Genomic DNA, 16968 nt, shown 5'->3' with positions numbered 1-16968 from the left:
GAGGGACGAAAACAAATGGCCTCACAACCAAATGACCCTAGGCTCTACTGGCGCTCGCCTGCGGTACCGCTCTGCTTCAGCTTTAGATACAGCATGATCTTGCGTACAGGCGCGATTCCGGATTGAGAGCAATTGCACAAGCGTAGATAGTTGGGCTAGTTAAAGCACCTCAGTGGTTCACTGAGGGCTTTAGCTCTCCGTAGCGCTCCGTCGTTCCATCACCCCTGCGCGAGAGGTGGTCTGTCTGTAGCGGCTGTTGTGAAACGCGCACACGCGCCACCCACATGCTGCCCCCCGCCAACTGCCGATCAGCGAGGCAGTCGCGCCATTTTACGCTTCGTCTGGGGCGACTGCTGTGAAGCAGACGTTTGTGCAGCAAGTCGAACATATCTCCGACCACAAGGCTTCCTTTATGACAATCAAGGAGTGGGAAAAGAGTGGTTAGTAACTGTACATACATACACGTATCTCTCAGACTTGAAGGCCTCGCCTTATAGATAGCAGGGTTCGCGAGCCACGGTCTCGTCCGACGAGTGGCATACCCACATTCGGCATAAAAGGCACCGGTTTATTCCGGATCAAACCAACGGTGCACAAAGAACAAGGAACGTAGGCGGCGGAGCAGAGCATGCAGTCCACGCTCTCGATATAGCGCAGTGCTCGGACTGCACCTCAGCGGGCGCTAAGACCTGAGCGCTACAAAACAACTGTTGCGTGAATGGAACGAAGCGGTACAGATACAGGGGGGCAGATGCGGCATAAGAAACCAGGCTGCTCGCGTAGCAGCCACTCACGCCGAACAGCCACCTTCGGAGACGCGCCGCTTCAATCTTCTGTCTTTCTGGTAAGGTGCCGCCCCGTCGTCCGTGAAGCACACCGCGACGATTGATTGAGTGAAACCACGTTTATTCCACATTAGAATGCGCCGAAGGCGCTACGGTGGAAGGGGACGGGGTATTGTAAAGGAGAAGGGGTAAGGCTGCCTCCGTTTTATTAAACCTTCCTGGAGATAGGATGACCGCGCCCAAGCAGCGCTTACTCTGGAGTCACCCCCGGCGCGCTGCTTTCGCTGCCCTTATCAAGTCATCGCACAGCGATCACATGCCACACATGCCACATCTGGCGAGCAGCAGTTGCGTCATGCGCAGTTGCGCTGCACCCGTAAGCACCTAGATGACTGGAATACAGAGCGCGTAGTTTAAATGAATAAAAAGGGGCCGCAGAGCCCAACAAACTATTTACCTCATTGTGTTGCAAAACGAAAACGCCTAAAGAGCTGGCCCAAAATTTTGCATTGAGAGCATCGTAATCGCAGGTGAGTTTTTTCCAGCCGCCCTCGACCGGTCTTTGCTGGCCGTGGTTCATATCGTGGCACGCTTTAGTTTGCCCTCAGCCACGACTTATTCGTAGAAGTGCTGTGCTTGTTCGAGCCCGGAAGAGTCCAGCACTTCGCGCCTTTAGTTGTGGAAGCTTTTCCACCCTGATATTTAGGCATCGTCATATTCGGCCCAGCTTCCATGGCTCCTCTGTTGCAGCTGACTTACCGTCGAGAAACAGTGTCGCCTGCTTGGAAACCCGGCGCTTTCCTTTGTCACTTGTTGAAGTTTTTAGTGTACTAGCACTTATAGTGGCCATTCATCGCATTTAGCCGGTCGGTCCGTCCGTCCGTCCGTCCGTCTGTCTGTCTGTCTGTCTGTCTGTTCAAGCCGGTTTATGTCAGGCGGTAGCTTATTTAATCGTAAGAGGCTGGTCGGGAAGAGTAACCTGGGTCGCACCCTAACCCAAGCAACTAGTCTCACCGATGGCAGCACCTGCCATATAAGAGCAATGGCGTATCTTGACCGCTGGCCCCGCCGCGGTGGCTGCTGACCCGAAAGACGCTGGTTCGATTCCGCCCGCGGCAGCAGAATTCCGATGGAGGCGAAATTCTAGAGGCCCATGTACTGTGCGATGTCAGTGCACATTAGAACCCCGGGTGGTCGAAATTCCCGGAGCCCTTCACTAAGGCGTCCCTCACAGCCTGAGTCCCTTTGGGACGTTAATCCCAAATAAACCAATGACTTGACCGCTGTACCACTGCGCCAGGAGTACTAGGAAGACTCCCAGTGATCTATGAATGGAGAGAATGACCAATTCGGCATGCACCGCACGGGGCCGCCCCGGGAGCGCGCTAGGCCTACGCTAGGCTCAGCGCTCCCGTGCGGGCTTGCGTGTCTAAACATCGGCCAGCATGGAACCCCGGGATGCTGACGACCCTATCATGAATGAACCTACCCGGACCTCGGCACAAGGTTCGGCGAATATTGAAGGTACGGACGAATCGCCTGCCGCGTCGCCGGTCAATGCGAGCCCCAGACTCGGGGACGCAGTGACCGAGGCCATGGAGACCTCGCCACCGCAGCGGGACGACGGGGCCGACATCGACCCACTGCAAGACGAAGACATGGATCGTTGGGAGCTTGTTTCTTACAAACGGCGCCTAAAAAGGAAAGGCTCGAAGGGGCCAGGCGATCCCCGGGAAGAAGCAAACAAGATAGCGCCGACAGCCGCAGCTGGCGGAGCAGAGACGCAAGCGAGTGGCGTGCCGCGCTTTATATTAAAACCACACCTGGCGGGAGCGCAGCGGCAGATAAGGCCACGTCCGCCGCCGCTACCGAAGGATGATATCAAGATCATTTATCGCCCCAAGGGAGGCCTAAAAATCAGCGAAATCCGTGTCGACCAGGCAACGCAAGCCCTCATCGCGGCCAGCGGAGGAAAGATCAAGGAAGAAGACTTCATCATGAGACTCCGGCCCGGATCGAACATCATGATTGCGAGCACGCCCGACCTGGACATCGGCGACGTGCTCAGGAAGATCGAAAAGCTCACGATCAATGACCAGACCTATGCGACCAACACCTATCCAGCCCTACCGGACGACCTGAAGCGTGCGGTAATCCACGGCGTCATGCCGGGGCAATCACCCGCCCTACTGAAATCGAGGCTGCGGCTTCGATCCCAAGGAGTGAAGATCCTGGAAGCGAGAATGCTGGGCAAGTCGGAAACGGCGCTCATCACGTTCGACGGCCCGTATATCCCGCAGTGGGTCATCTACCGCTCCGGAGAATTCAAGACCTACCCATATCGTCCTACGAGGCAGATCTGCTACGTGTGCGGAGAGCAAGGCCATCGTTCGGACGTCTGTCCAACGCCGAACACCAAGCTCTGCAGGACGTGCGGCACACACGACCCACCACAAGGCCACCCGTGCAAGGCCAAATGCATGGTGAGCGAAGGCGACCACGTCACCAGGGAGTGCCGTCGACGCCTCAAGACTACTGACGAGCTCCGGGGCAGCACGACCGGCGGCCGGCAGTCCCGGAAACAACAATGGCAGCAGCAGCAGCAGCAACAACAACTGCCGCAGCAGCAACAACCGCAGCAGCAGCAGCGGAACCCGCACCTGAGTCGAGAGCGCCGACCCAGGTGGCTTAGCTCGGAGCGGGACCATGGCCGCTCCTCGAGCCGAGGCCCTAGCACCGTGCGAGATCGCAGCCAGAACCGATCCAGGGATGACTCTTTCCCGCCGCTCAACCGGTCAACGGCCAAGCCGAAGCAGCAGCAGCAGCAGCCGCCGCAGAAACAACAGAAGAAGGGCGGCGTCAAGGTGAGCTGGGGAGCGGGCTCTCCAAACCCACTGATTCCGCACTCGGATCAAGATAATATTACGCGTAACTCGAAAGAAATTAAAGCACTAAGAGAGGAGAATGCACATCTCCGAAAAAAAATCGATGACCTCATTAAAGAGATGCAGGCTCAGAGAACAGGGCACGTACCGCGGCCCCCGACCCCGGCGGCCGAAGTGCAACGATCTCCAACCCCCTTAGCAGTGAACCCCGAAGAATTAAGAGCTTTCATGCAGCGCATGGATGATTTCATGATTCGCACCGAAGGACAGTTCCGCCAAACTCATGCAAGATTAGATGCCATGCAGGTCCAACTCAACCTGTCAGAACAGAACGTCACATTACTACAGCAAAAAGTTGCGTTGCAGGACCAAAGTTTCCGCAACCACGTCAAAAGTCAAAATACGCAACGAATAACAAACGAGACCCGGGACAGGCTCATACACGAGCGCCGTTTCGGAACTGAAGGCTCCAATCAGAACAATGCCCAAAACCATGGCTAAACAAACTCCACTAGAAATCTGGCAATGGAACTGCAGGGGGTACCGCCAAAAGCAGGGACTCCTAATGCAGTTTTTACATACGCAAGGCTCCACACCCGATATAATAGCTTTACAGGAAACTAACACGACACCGTCACTCAGGGGATATACGTGCTACGATAGCGGACGCACGGCAACCTTGGTCAGCAAAAAGTTGGTAGCCATAGCCCATGACCCAATTCCCAACACCAAAATTGAACACTTATTGACGGAAATTATTCCCAAAAAGAAGCGTAAGGAAAAAGTGTCTTTATCGTAAACCTCTATAGCCCGCCTCGCCAGCGGGACGCGAATTTTGATACACTCTTTCTAGGGGCCAGCAAACTTGCGAAAAGCAACTCGTTGCTCATTGTAGGCGACTTCAACGCTCGCGGACAGCAATGGGGATACCCCACTAATAATCACAAAGGTATACAGGTCGAGGACGCGGCGGAAGCGATCCAATGTACCCTCTTAACAGACGAACTTCAACCCACGCGCCTTGGCACTTCGATCTGCCCGGATACGTGTCCGGACTTAACGTTTGTCAGGGGAGTGAAGCACGCAACGTGGGAGAATCTGCTGGAGAATCTAGGCAGTGACCACTATATCCTGAAGACCACGATAGCAGCCACCAACATCAAGCGCAAGCTCGGCACAGCCAAGATCACCAACTGGCCGGCTTTCCGCAAGGCTTGCGCGGACCTGGAAGGGGGGATTACTTCCATAGATGATTGGTGCCAACAACTTAAAGACATCCAGAAGCGGTACACTCAGGAAGTGGATCGCACCGAGCAAACACCAGAGGTGGACCCTCGGCTCATCAGGCTATGGGAGGCACGTCGAGGACTCACGAAGCGCTGGAAGAAGCAGCGCTTTAACAGGAAGCTCAAGCTCAAGATCGCAGAAGTCACCAAGATAGCGGAGGAGTCGCGACCCAACTGGCCAGGCAGAGCTAGCAGCAGTTCAGTAGCTCGCTGGACGGCACCCTCAGCACGGCGAAAACGTGGCGTATACTCAAGACCCTCCTCGACCCTATCCAAACCAGGGCCGAAAGCGGGAAAGCTATCCGCAGACTCGTCCACACCTTCGAGGGTACGGAAGAGGAACTGCTAGATAAGGCCAAAGAGAAATGCTACGGCCCGACCTTGCCTGCGGCATACGCGAAACCATACCTGGGGAAACCGAACACCCACTTAGACAGGCCGATCACCAGGGAAGAAGTGTTCGCTGCCATAAAGGCATGCACACGCAACACTGCGGCGGGAGCAGACAAGATCCAGAACGCACTCATACGCAACCTCTGCGACGAGGCGGTCGACCAACTGACCACCTTCCTCAACGGGCACTGGGCCGTAGGAACGGTTTCTGAAGAGTGGAAGCATGCAGAGGTCGTAATGATCCCCAAACCGGGTAAGAAACTCCAGATCGAAAATCTCCGACCTATCTCACTCACCTCCTGCCTAGGCAAGCTCTACGAGCGAGTCGTTACTCAGAGGCTCCAAAGCTACATGGAAGACGAAGACCTGTACCCCCACAGTATGTTCGGCTTCCGAGCCCACCTCTCCACCCAGGACGTCCTCTTACAACTCAAAGAGGAAGTCCTCACCAACGTCCCGAGCGTAGGCGAGAACGTGGTTATGGCCCTCGACATCAAAGGAGCCTTTGACAACGTTAGCCACACGGCTGTAATGGAAGGACTTGACAACCTCCACTGCGGCGAGAAGATTCACAGCTACGTGAAGGCCTTTCTCTCCAACCGCACTGCAACGGTTGGGCTCGGAGACCTTCGCAGCGCTAAATTTTCGACCCCCAACAAAGGCACACCTCAAGGGTCCGTCATCTCGCCACTACTTTTCAACGTGGCCATGATCGGCCTCGCGAGACAACTCGAGAAGATCGAAGGCATACAGCACGCAATATACGCTGACGACGTCACGGTCTGGGTTACCACTGGGTCGCTCGGCCAGAAAGAAGAACGACTGCAAGCAGCGGCTACCTGCGTGGAAGAATATGTCAGTGCACGAGGCCTCGCCTGCTCCACCGAAAAATCAGAACTCCTGCGAGTCCACAAAGGGAAACACAAGGAAGGGTCCCTCACTGTCTCCCTCGAAGGACAGCTAATTCCCGAACGAGACAAGATACGAGTCTTGGGAATGTGGCTGCAGAGCAACCAGCGATGCGGCCATACGCTCGGCCTTCTCAAGCAATCGACCACTCAGGTCGCCAGAATGATCACGCGCGTGTCGCAGAAGCGGAGCGGCATGCGAGAGGGGGATACCCTGCGCCTGGTTCAGAGCCTGGTGGTCAGTCGCGTGGGTTACGCCCTCCCGTACTTCAACCTCAACAAAGGAGAAGTGGATAGTGCAGATACCATACTCCGCAAAGCTTACAAGACAGCCCTGCATCTACCAATGAACACCTCCAACGAAAAACTACTGGCTCTTGGAATTCACAACACCTTCGAAGAGATCAAAGAAGCCCAACTGGTCACGCAGTTAGCTAGGCTCCAGCAGACTCCTACGGGGCGCTCGCTCCTTAGGCGACTGGGGCAAGGCCGAACTGCGGAATTCGAGAATCGTACTGCGAGCATACCGGACGCAATTCGCCAGACGCTAAAGGTTCGCTCCCTTCCCCGGAACATGGACCCCAACTTGCATGCGGCCCGTAGGGCAGCCCGCGGGCGAGGTATGTACAACAAAATCTAGCTACAAAATCCACAACGGTATACACGGACGCGGCTCCGTATACAGGAAGCTCACATAACAGCACAGTGGCGGTAGTTATTGATTCGAACTTAAAGGAATTAGCTAGCGCCTCAGTGAGGGATTGCACGGTAACCGAAGGGGAGGAGCTGGCCGTAGCTCTAGCGGCGGTAGCCGGTTATCGAAGCAACATGTCCCTTACCATCCTTACAGATTCGAGAGAAGCGTGCCGTAACTACATGAACGGCCGCATAGGTCGCGCCGCGCTCCGGCTCCTCCAGAGCGCGACCCCACCAAAAGTCACACATAGCATTTACTGGGTGCCAGGACACACCGACATAGCCGGGAACGAACGCGCCGACGAGGTAGCTCGAGGGTATACGAGCCGAGCTTCCTCCCAATCGGACGATCTACCCGACCGAGTCAGCCCTACGTACTCAGACATTCTCAACTACTATAAGGGGGTACGGATCCGCTATCCGCCGCCTCATCCTGATCTAAATCAACTAGAGGCAGCGTATTGGCGAAGATTGCAGACAGGAACATTCCCAAACCTGCATATTCTTAGCAAGATTTACCCGACGCAATATCGGGACACTTGCCCGTGGTGTGGTAGCAAACCATCGTTGTACCACATCACGTGGGAATGCAGTAAAAACGACAACTTTCGCAAAGACCCGAGTGCAGAACAGTGGGAGAGCCGGCTCTCCAGCGGCGATCTGGGTTGCCAACAAGGTCTGATCCAGCACTCCCAACGAGCAGCGAAGCTCAGCGGAGCCCTGGAATAGGGGCACCGACCCTGTGAGAAGAAGGAAGATGGACCTCTTCTTTCTCGTCTGCTACTAGCACCTTTCTAGAGCAATAAAAGTCTTTCCTACCTACCTACCTACCTACCAATTCGGCATATATGGACATTAACCCACTATCGCTATCCGAACAACTGCCATCCGGGAGCACTGGATCTGAACACCAGAACCGAAGGGGAAACAGAACTGTTTGTGCACCTAATTCACATTTGACCGAACTATTTAAATCAACCTTTTTTTCTCTGCTTCTCTTAGTTTCGTTGTGTTTTCGATCGCTTTCTTCCTTTTCATGTTTGGTTAGTACGCAACTCGGAGTGAAAGGGCCGCACGTATCGCGCAGCCCGACTTTAGACGATAGTTCTTGTCTAGTTATTTTCCTTTAGTCGTCGTTCCCGCGTCCACCTGTGTTCTGGAATGGGCCGCGCCCATGTAAGGCACTCACTTTGAGGAACATCCTCACCCTCAACCTACGCATCGTTCCCTCCCTCACCCTTTCATCACCACCGCTGCACACCCTCCCCCTCACCGTGTGAAGCCCTCATGAGATGAGGGTGAAGACGCCACCATGAGGGCTCACCCTTTTGAGGGTGCCCACGTCTGGAGCACGCATGGGGAATTTTTCCTTCTGAGCCATGCAGCATCGGTCGGAAGTAAAAAAGATAACAGGTGACACTGTAATCCATTATCCAACATTTCGCACGATTGTGGCGAGTCCCAAGGGCGTCCGCAGAACTTTTTCCAGAGGGGGGGGGGGGGGGGTGGCACCTGATGTACGGGGATGGGGGAGGCGGTAGGTTTGTAATTGTTTTCTACTAGGGCATAAGTAATATCCGTAATTCTAGAAAGGAGGAGGGGGGAGGGGCAACCGCCCCCCTTGCCTCTTGTTCCGGACACCCATGGCGAGTCGTACATTAGCGTGCGACCGTGAGCTGGTAGCCGACAGTATGGCAGCAAAGGCTCTAGTCAGAGGAAAATGCATGGTTTCCATGTCTTAACGGCATGCTGTATTCGCACTTTTCAGCAGCGGTGGCGTCCCGACGCGGCATTTTTTCGAAGCAGTGGATCGGTGTTCAGCGTTCGCAGTGCAAGGTGCTACCCTTCGCGCAATGGATGTGCCGTCGCAAAAAGTGAAAAGCAAGCGCATGTGCAATGTACCCAGTGCATAAATCGTGCAGTGTTAAGTGAAATGAGCGTGCACGGTTCTCCTAAGCACAAAAAATTGAAAGCCCTTTGGAGCCTGGAGCTGTGGGTCGGAGTTAAGTGACTGATTCGTATGCAGTGGTCGCATACAGTCAGCTCGTCTAGAAAGATTTCGTCTGGCGCTACCTCGGTGAGTTAGTCGCTATAACGTGACTGGCTACGACGTTCCTCGGTCCGGAGTATTATGAGAAGATTTAGTATTTGTTCAGTTCATGCAGGATCTGAACCCCGTGCGACCATGGCTGAAGGCCGGCACTGTGTTGTCGCTACAGATTACCGTGTACTCTAACGACATGCCGTCAAGAATGGAAAAAAATGCACAAGCCGGCTAGGGAGTTGAAGATACGTGTTTAGAAATGTGATTTGAATGTGATATGCGGTTTATGGGTGTTTAACGTCCCAAAGCGACTGAGGCTATGGGGGACGCCGTAGTGAAGGGCTCCAGAAATTTCGACCGCTTGAGGCTTTTTAACGTGCACTGACATCGCACAGTACACGTAGAATTTTACCTCCATCGATGAAGTTCGACCACGCGCGCGGCTGGGTTCAAACCCGCGTCTTTCGGGTCAGTAGCCGAACGCGATAACCTCTGAGCCACCGTGGCGGCCCGCTTTGCATGTGAAGAGTTGGAGATGTTTTAAGTGTGGTGCTCATGAAACATTATATATAGCGGCCCTGTGCACAGTAATATTTTACGAAACGTTCTGTATTTTATGCCCGTTTTCGCGTTCACGAGTTTTGTAGATAGAGCGAGGTTAGATCAGTACATTAGTGCCGGACGTGAGTAGATACTGCAGCTTACGGTATACAGTCCACATCCGGGGTATAGTCAGCATGGCTCAGTTTCTTCTGAAAAAAAAAATTGTTCACTAGATTTTCCGCGCCCGATAGATACAGCCCGCAGGAGCAACGTGTGCGACCAGCGCATAAAATGCATGTGCACGCACAGCGGAAGTATCAACCTCTTAACAGAATAAGCGTAGGGAATTCCATTCCATATGCGATGATACTGAAAGGTACTGTACTGTCCGCATCTATAGTTAGTGCCCAAAACGTAAAATTTCATGTACAGCTTGCGGATTGTACAACGGAAATTGTGGTACATGGAAGGCAACTGGTTAGCCATGCTTGTTAACAACTTTCAGCGCAAAGTAATGCAACAGAGGACTGAAAAAAGGCGTAAGAAGTTTTTATTTGGTCCCTGGCCTTTCCTTGCGTTGTATGGTTTAAAGCGGTTAGTGGATCAAGAGGCAAGCATTGCTACGTATAAAGTATATGTTTGTGCCAGGCATGTGAGCCCGAACAAAAGAAAACTTTCTATTTTCCTTAATTCTTCAGTACTCCTGTTTATCAAGACTTGGGCATTTATATGTTGCAGTACAACTTTTTTCAGGCATCATAACTGATGCTTCGATGTGTTCGGTACACATTCATCTTCAGACATTTTATGTCTTTTGGGTCAAAAAAAAAATATGAAATAGCTGACTGCATCAGTTGTGACTGAAACTAGGATCGCATATAGCATGCTCTCGAGGGCGTCCGCAGAACTTTTTCCAGGAGGGGGGGGGGGGGGGGTTAGCACCAAAAAGGAACTAGTGCATAAATAATATCCGTAATTCCAGGGGGGGGGGGGGGGGGGGGGGCAACCGCGCTTCTTCTTCCGGACGCCCATGCATGCTCTTGAAATTCCTCTTACTGTTGTACAGAAGACTGTAATTTGTTTCATTGTAGCTTCATACTTGTTCTATTTAAACTCTGCGCATAACTCTTTTTTTCATAAAAGGAAATGTGGTTAGGTACCTCAACAGAACTGTGCACGGGCCACAATTTAGAACACGCGCCGGGCGCGACACTGAAGGACCTTGAGCCCGCTCGGGCCCGGCCCTGGTCTCTTGAGTGAGGGCCCGACCCGGGCCGGGCCCCACCTGCAAACGGCTACACAAAAAGAGATAATTTCAGGAAAATGAGTTTATTTCAATGACATTTAAATTTTGACCTCACATTCCAGATGACAGTTTGCGATTATACACCAGACGACGCACAAAGGTTCAGATTTATCACTTTAAGTTAATATGCAAGAACAAAGTAGTCGTCCATTGATGATGGCTTGATCGAAACAAGAGCGGCGCTCCTTCATTACGAATCCTGCGGCGCTGAAATTTTTCTCGCTGCTTGAACAGGTGGCCGCAACGGCTAATACTTTCATAGCAAGAAGAGAAACGCTTGAAGTACGAACGGGAGTGACAGGCGTGGCGTCGTAAGCCGTGGATGGCGTGCCACGACAGGAAGACTTGTTTGACTTGTCAGAGGATAAGCGAGCAAATAAGCGACAGCACGGAGCTATCCTGCGAATGCCGATGTGGCCGCGACGTCCCTGCTTCTGCTATTCACGGGAAGGCACGGTGCTGTGTTCTCTTCGCTGACAAGCGATTACGGCGAAACGAAGCAAGCAAGCATGCGCCAGAATAGTAAGAACCGTAGTGGAGGCACCAGTGGCATTCCTCTAATACCGTTCATGTGGTGGGGGCCCCCCATTCGCTCTCGCCCGCGACTGCTGTCCGTTTCCTCTGCCGGAACCGGAGCAAGTAGCTCCTGCCGGGTAGACGGACAAGAAAGAAGGCAGTCGGATCTGCGGTGCGTTGCGAAGCGTCTTCCCGATAATGACACCACAAAACGTCCATCGTTATCTTCACTGGATACCGACAGTGGCGAGTGGAAGAATTCAACCCTTTCCCGAGGTGCTGCTGCAAGAAAACATAGACATGAAGGAGCTAGACACCGCAGCGGACACGGGACAGAGAAAGAAGACGACACAGGGCGGTACTTGCAACTAAAATTTTATTTGAAATTTCATGGCTTTATAAAGACAGAGGCACGTGTGATCTTACAATCAGGTAAAAAAGGCTGAATGAAAAGCAACAGATAACAAGACCTAACTGACAACAATGCACAGGAAAGATATGCGAGTCACAATGTACAGAAATCAGACTTTAAAACGTTATGCAATGCTCATCATGCGAGTCACAATCTACAGATATCAGAAGTGTTAAAAACCGTCGACCGCATGTGGAAGCATGAAAACCACAAGACAAAGGAAGAAAAAGAACGTCAAAAGGAAGCAACCCAACCTGTTACCTGTCAAGGAAACCGAATTCTTTTTGGAGGATGGAAACCGAAGGCGAACTAACGCATTCATCCGGTTGCGAGCGCAAGATGGCAATGGCCTCTACAATCTCTCTCTCAAGCTGCCCCTTCCTTCTTCCAACAATCTGGGTCTGGCTGTACTGAAGGCAACAACCCCGGCACTTGCGGCAATGAACAGGAAGATTCGAACCCACCGCCTCCCCCAAGGAACGCGCATGTTCTCTCAAGCGATCATTTAAGCACCTACCGGTTTGTCCAATATAAAAACGCCCACAGCTGAGGGGGATCTTGTAGATTACCCCTGTTGCACATGCAATTATTTTCTTCCAAATGTTTCTTGCCGCAAGTTCCTCGAATCGAGTCCCCTTTTCCCACTAGATTGCATAATCTAGAGAGCTTACAGGGTGCCGAAAATACAATGTCGATGCCATATTTGCCTGAAATCTTTTTGAGATTATGTGAAACCCTGTGCAGGTAGGGAATGACTTCCACTTTTTTCTTTTTACGGAGCTTATTGGCCACTGTTTCAGCAACCGCAGTTAACAAAAACCTCGGGTACCCTGCCTTTTCCAGCCGCTCTACTTGAAGGGAAAAACTGGACTTCAACATATGAGTGCATGATTTTAAAACTGCGGATCTAAAACAGGAGGAGGCAATGCCCCGCTTTACCATCTTGGAGTGGGAGGAATCAAAAGGCAGCAATGCTTTCTTTGACCTAGGTTGGAAGGCCCAGCACACATGACCACTTCTGTTAAAAGATAACTTTAAATCCAGGAACTGAATGGATCCGTTTTGTGGAAGTTCTAGAGTGAATTTGAGAAATTGTGAACAGTTTGAGAATACACTTAAGATCTTGCCAGCTACTTCTGTCAAAGAGTCATGAGAAGAAAGTCCCGTGTCCGCTGCGGTGTCTAGCTCCTTCATGTCTCACCAACTGGCCTACACATCTACCCTCCTAAAACATATAGACACCTCGCGCGGGCAGTGACATGTTCCTCTTGTCGAGACCCGCGACCTGGCGTGCAATAGGCGTCCAAGATGGCGACTTACATGTGTGGACCGCTTTGCTAGCTCAGCTTTACCCTCCTGGCGCATCTAGAGTATCAGTGCGGCTCTTTCCTTGCGGACGATATTAGTAAATGTCTTCAGTAGTTATTAATTTTTTCTGTATTAGTAATGAATTATCTTCCTTGATTATCGTCTTGAGTTAACGCCTTTTCTTTAGCTGTAGCAGTTTTTTTTTTGTATAGAGGGCGCTGACTATTATAATAATTCAAGCAATAAAGACGCTGCTCAATTACTCTAGTTCTTCATCCACCGCATCGCCATCAGTCGGCAGGTAAGCAGATTTGCTCAGTTGGTCCTGCTTTTCGCGAACTTTCGGTTGGCTTTGCTGATGTCTAGCTTTACCGAATTGCTCGTATTTCATCGCCTGCTCCGACTGTGATTGGTGAGAGTGTGGCCGCCTTGCTGCTCTGAAAAGAGGTCCATTGTCAGTTTCCTGTGAGTTTCTTCAGCGTAACGAACGTGCCTACTGATCTTGGAAGCTGCGCCCCATGCCTGGCTTTTCAGATTGTTCTCGAAACAAATTTCTTGCTTGCTTAGTGCGGTTCTGTGCGCTGCGATTGCTTTATTACATTTTGTACCATTTCAACTGCGTCTTCTTGTTGTCTGACGAGAACAGCGCGTGGTGATTGTTATTGCGTTTTTGCATTGCGTCGTTAGTTGCATCATCTCATGCTGCTTTGGAGCTTGCTCTCATGGAGACAAACTTTACTCGAGGTTTCACACAATTTGTACCGTTCCCACGGCATCTCACTTGTTTTGCCCTTGCGGTGACCTCCTTTTTTGCCGTTTCACAATGTTGTACTGGCGCATTGGAGTGGTTTTCTTTTGTCGCGTCTCGTATTTGCCTTTTGTTCTCGAGGTACTGCTGTACAGAACGTCTCCAGTGAAAGAAAATGGATAGAAATTGTAATGGTGTGGTAATCGCAGCTGTTGGTGTACCTTCGAAATCTGCGCAAGGTAGCCTTTTAACTTCTCGGTCCGGGGTTTCGTTTCCGACTTCGTAGAACTAGCAGAAGCCTGTACACGCAACCTCTGGCCGTGTTAAATGGCGAATATTAGTAAAATGCTCGTAAAGACATAAAGAGTTAGACACAATCCATGCGAATCTGCATGTACGGTCAAGTCTTGCTTAGAGCCCTAAGCCATTCATAATTGACGCAATACCCCGTGGTGCACCGTTCGAGTGCTCGAGGCAGGTGTGAGGATGTCTGTACAACCTACGCTACACTTGTCAAAGGCACACGAGTGCTGCGGCCCCGAGTGATAATTCTAATAGCAGAACTAATAGCCTATTGGTGTATTAACTAACATACAGTTAGTCTTATCATAAATGTATGAAAAAATCAGATAGGCTATTAGATTCCCTGGTGCTAGGAGATAGCAATGGAACACCTATGATCCTTACGTAGGACTCTGTGTATCTAATATGCAAACACTAAAATTCATTGGAAATATTACGACATCATAACAGCATGCAAAGCATACATCCTCAATGTTTACAGTATATGTGTAGGCAGCATTCACTGGGCTTTAATAGCCTCTCTCAATGGCACAGCCGTTGATGGTATTGGTGGTGAGTGAACAACGAAACTACCTAAATAAATATTGCAACTAGAAATTTGTTATGTATGTGCTACATAAAACTGAGTAGATTTTCCTGTGATATGTTCTGTTAATTGAAGACTGCAATAATTGCAGACTCTAAAATGTAGGGCTGTTCTTGTTTCAAGTTGTACCTCTTGCTCAGTCTTCAACCAATACAAACTCATATCAGAGTTATAGGAAACCAGAGTTATAGGAAACGTATACAGCAAATGCAAAAATGTATTAGATGAGTGCATATTTTTATTACAATTTTTGCAAGGGCTAGCTGTGAAAGTGGCAGCAACTGTCTTTAAGAAGTGCACCTGCTCATGTCCCTGTGTCTGTCATGTTATGTAGCCCCGTATGGACCTTTCCAAAAAGGGCTCCCTGGGCGCTGCCATATTGTTCCCTGGACTGCAGTGGGCACCTCGCGCTAGCTCGGTGAAAGCGGCGAAACACCTCTCTGGCTGTCTGGACTGTTGGAAACCGGCTCCGCCGCCGCTTCCACCATGCTAGCGCAGTGCCCACTGCAGTCCAGGGAACAATATGGCAGCGCCCAGGTTGGAAAGGTGTATATGTCCAAGCATTCTCTGGAGTGGAGCAGCTTTAGTCCAATTTCACTTTCTTTGCGCTCTGGTGTACCACTTGCATTCTTTAGTTGGATGATAGAGGCAAAACACATTGGGTAGCCACCGGACCTCTTGGAATAATTAGTAAACAAGGTGAAAGCTTTGTGTGTGTTATGTGAGCCTGTGATGCTGAGTGGATACATGGGTGGCTGCATTAAATGCATTAGTGAGGACATTTCATGTAGAGCCATGCCAATTGCTCACATTGGCAAACACAGAAACTTGAGTGTGAATTTTTATTTTATTAAAATGTGAGCGTTTGATTCTATCTCAGTAGGGGCAACGTGACAGAGATTCTAGCTGGAGGTCGTAAAAGTAATCTCAGGTGGCACACACAAAGCAAGCTAAGCTCTGCGAAGTCGGGTGCAGTCTTGCCTTTTCTAGGTGTGTTTTTCTCCCCGGGAAAAAAAAAAAATAGGGCTCTACTTCTGATGTTGTGAGTGGGTCCAAGCGAGTCCTGTAGCATGAAAAGGGAATTAGTATGATTTAGAAAGGAAAGCGAGATGAACATTCGAAATAAACCCATAGGACAATTGAATGTCATTGCAATTGAATAGTGCTGAACTGTTTGCGCTGTGCTTCTGCAAATTCCTATTTCAGGGCAATATAGATAAGCTGTAGAGTGGAATGAGGGGTCATTAAGGGTTGTATATTGAAGCTCTAAATAACTCCACACTTGGAGCTCTTAAGAACTGCTTTTTTCTTCAAAAACCGGCGCTAAAAGACATGGACTAAAAGAACGAGACACACACACTGCAACATGACCGAGTGTGTGTGTCTTGTTGACCTACCAGCTTGCTCTCCTGTATTAATAATAGCGTCATAATGCCCTTGGGTGACTGCTGCTGCCCTTTCATCAGTCCCTTGTATTTCAACAGCACCTGCATACCTTTGTTTGCTGTTCTTACAGATCAGGTCCACATTAGGGCAGCTCTTCCCTTGTTAGACCTACATACTACCAATACTGGACTGATGCATGCATGAAAGTTCACCGTGTCTTTTGGTCAGTTTGCTGCTATAAGCTCTGTATATCAAAAAAATATATGTGCGGAGTATCAAGTAGTATTTTAAGTTGATTTGCTTATTTTCTAGGAGGGATCTGTTTGGGTAATGATCTTTATTAGTTGTGTACCCTTCATTAACTTCGAATAGCTTCAATCTGTTTATAAACAATCGTGCATATTTTCTACGCTGTCTTTTACCTTCTGACATTTGGAAAAACGTACACCAGTCTCTTAGCCTCTGCCTTGCATGCATGGTAGGTGTACCACCTCGAAGTCCTCTTAATTTGACTGATACGTACACCTCTTCTAGACTTCAAAGGGGCTCTGAAAGTGGGTCTTATAAAGGTGCGTTATTTCTGGGATGTTAAAAGATGCCGCTTCGCAAATATCCTCCAGCAAGGATTTTTAATGCGTTTTGTAGGAGTGGAGCTATCTGTAGTCAAAATTTCAATTTCAGTGCTTTGGCACTTTTTCCTCTCCTCTCGTCACTTTTTGCACGCTCAAACGGTCGAGTCTTCTCAGTTATTCAGCAAAACTCAAACGGTCGAGTCTTCTTTTTGCTGAATAACGACTTGCCAAATGTCACGCACGATTGTGGGTTCTGTGCTGCTTGTGGAAGTGTATTATTTGGCTCAGGGG

General features: G+C 50.4%; 1 protein-coding gene across 5 annotated transcripts in view; it reads left to right on the top strand.

The window, feature by feature from the left end:
• The first annotated feature begins 13294 nt into the window (after positions 1–13294).
• Positions 13295–16968, top strand: part of LOC149354558 (growth hormone-inducible transmembrane protein) — a 31532-nt gene continuing 27858 nt past the window's right edge. For 2 of the 5 annotated variants that reach the window (XM_089583420.1, XM_089583419.1), the window contains exon 1: positions 13390–13547. The gene's annotated coding sequence lies outside the window, so the exon portion shown is untranslated. The other 3 variants (XM_089583422.1, XM_089583421.1, XM_089583423.1) reach the window with 3 other exon arrangements.

Source organism: Amblyomma mixtum, chromosome 3, assembly GCF_055824585.1.
Source record: "Amblyomma mixtum isolate Tamu chromosome 3, ASM5582458v1, whole genome shotgun sequence".
Taxonomy (NCBI): Eukaryota; Metazoa; Arthropoda; class Arachnida; order Ixodida; family Ixodidae; genus Amblyomma; species Amblyomma mixtum.
Note: the sequence above shows the minus strand (reverse complement) of the source record. Positions and strands in the feature narration are given on the sequence as shown.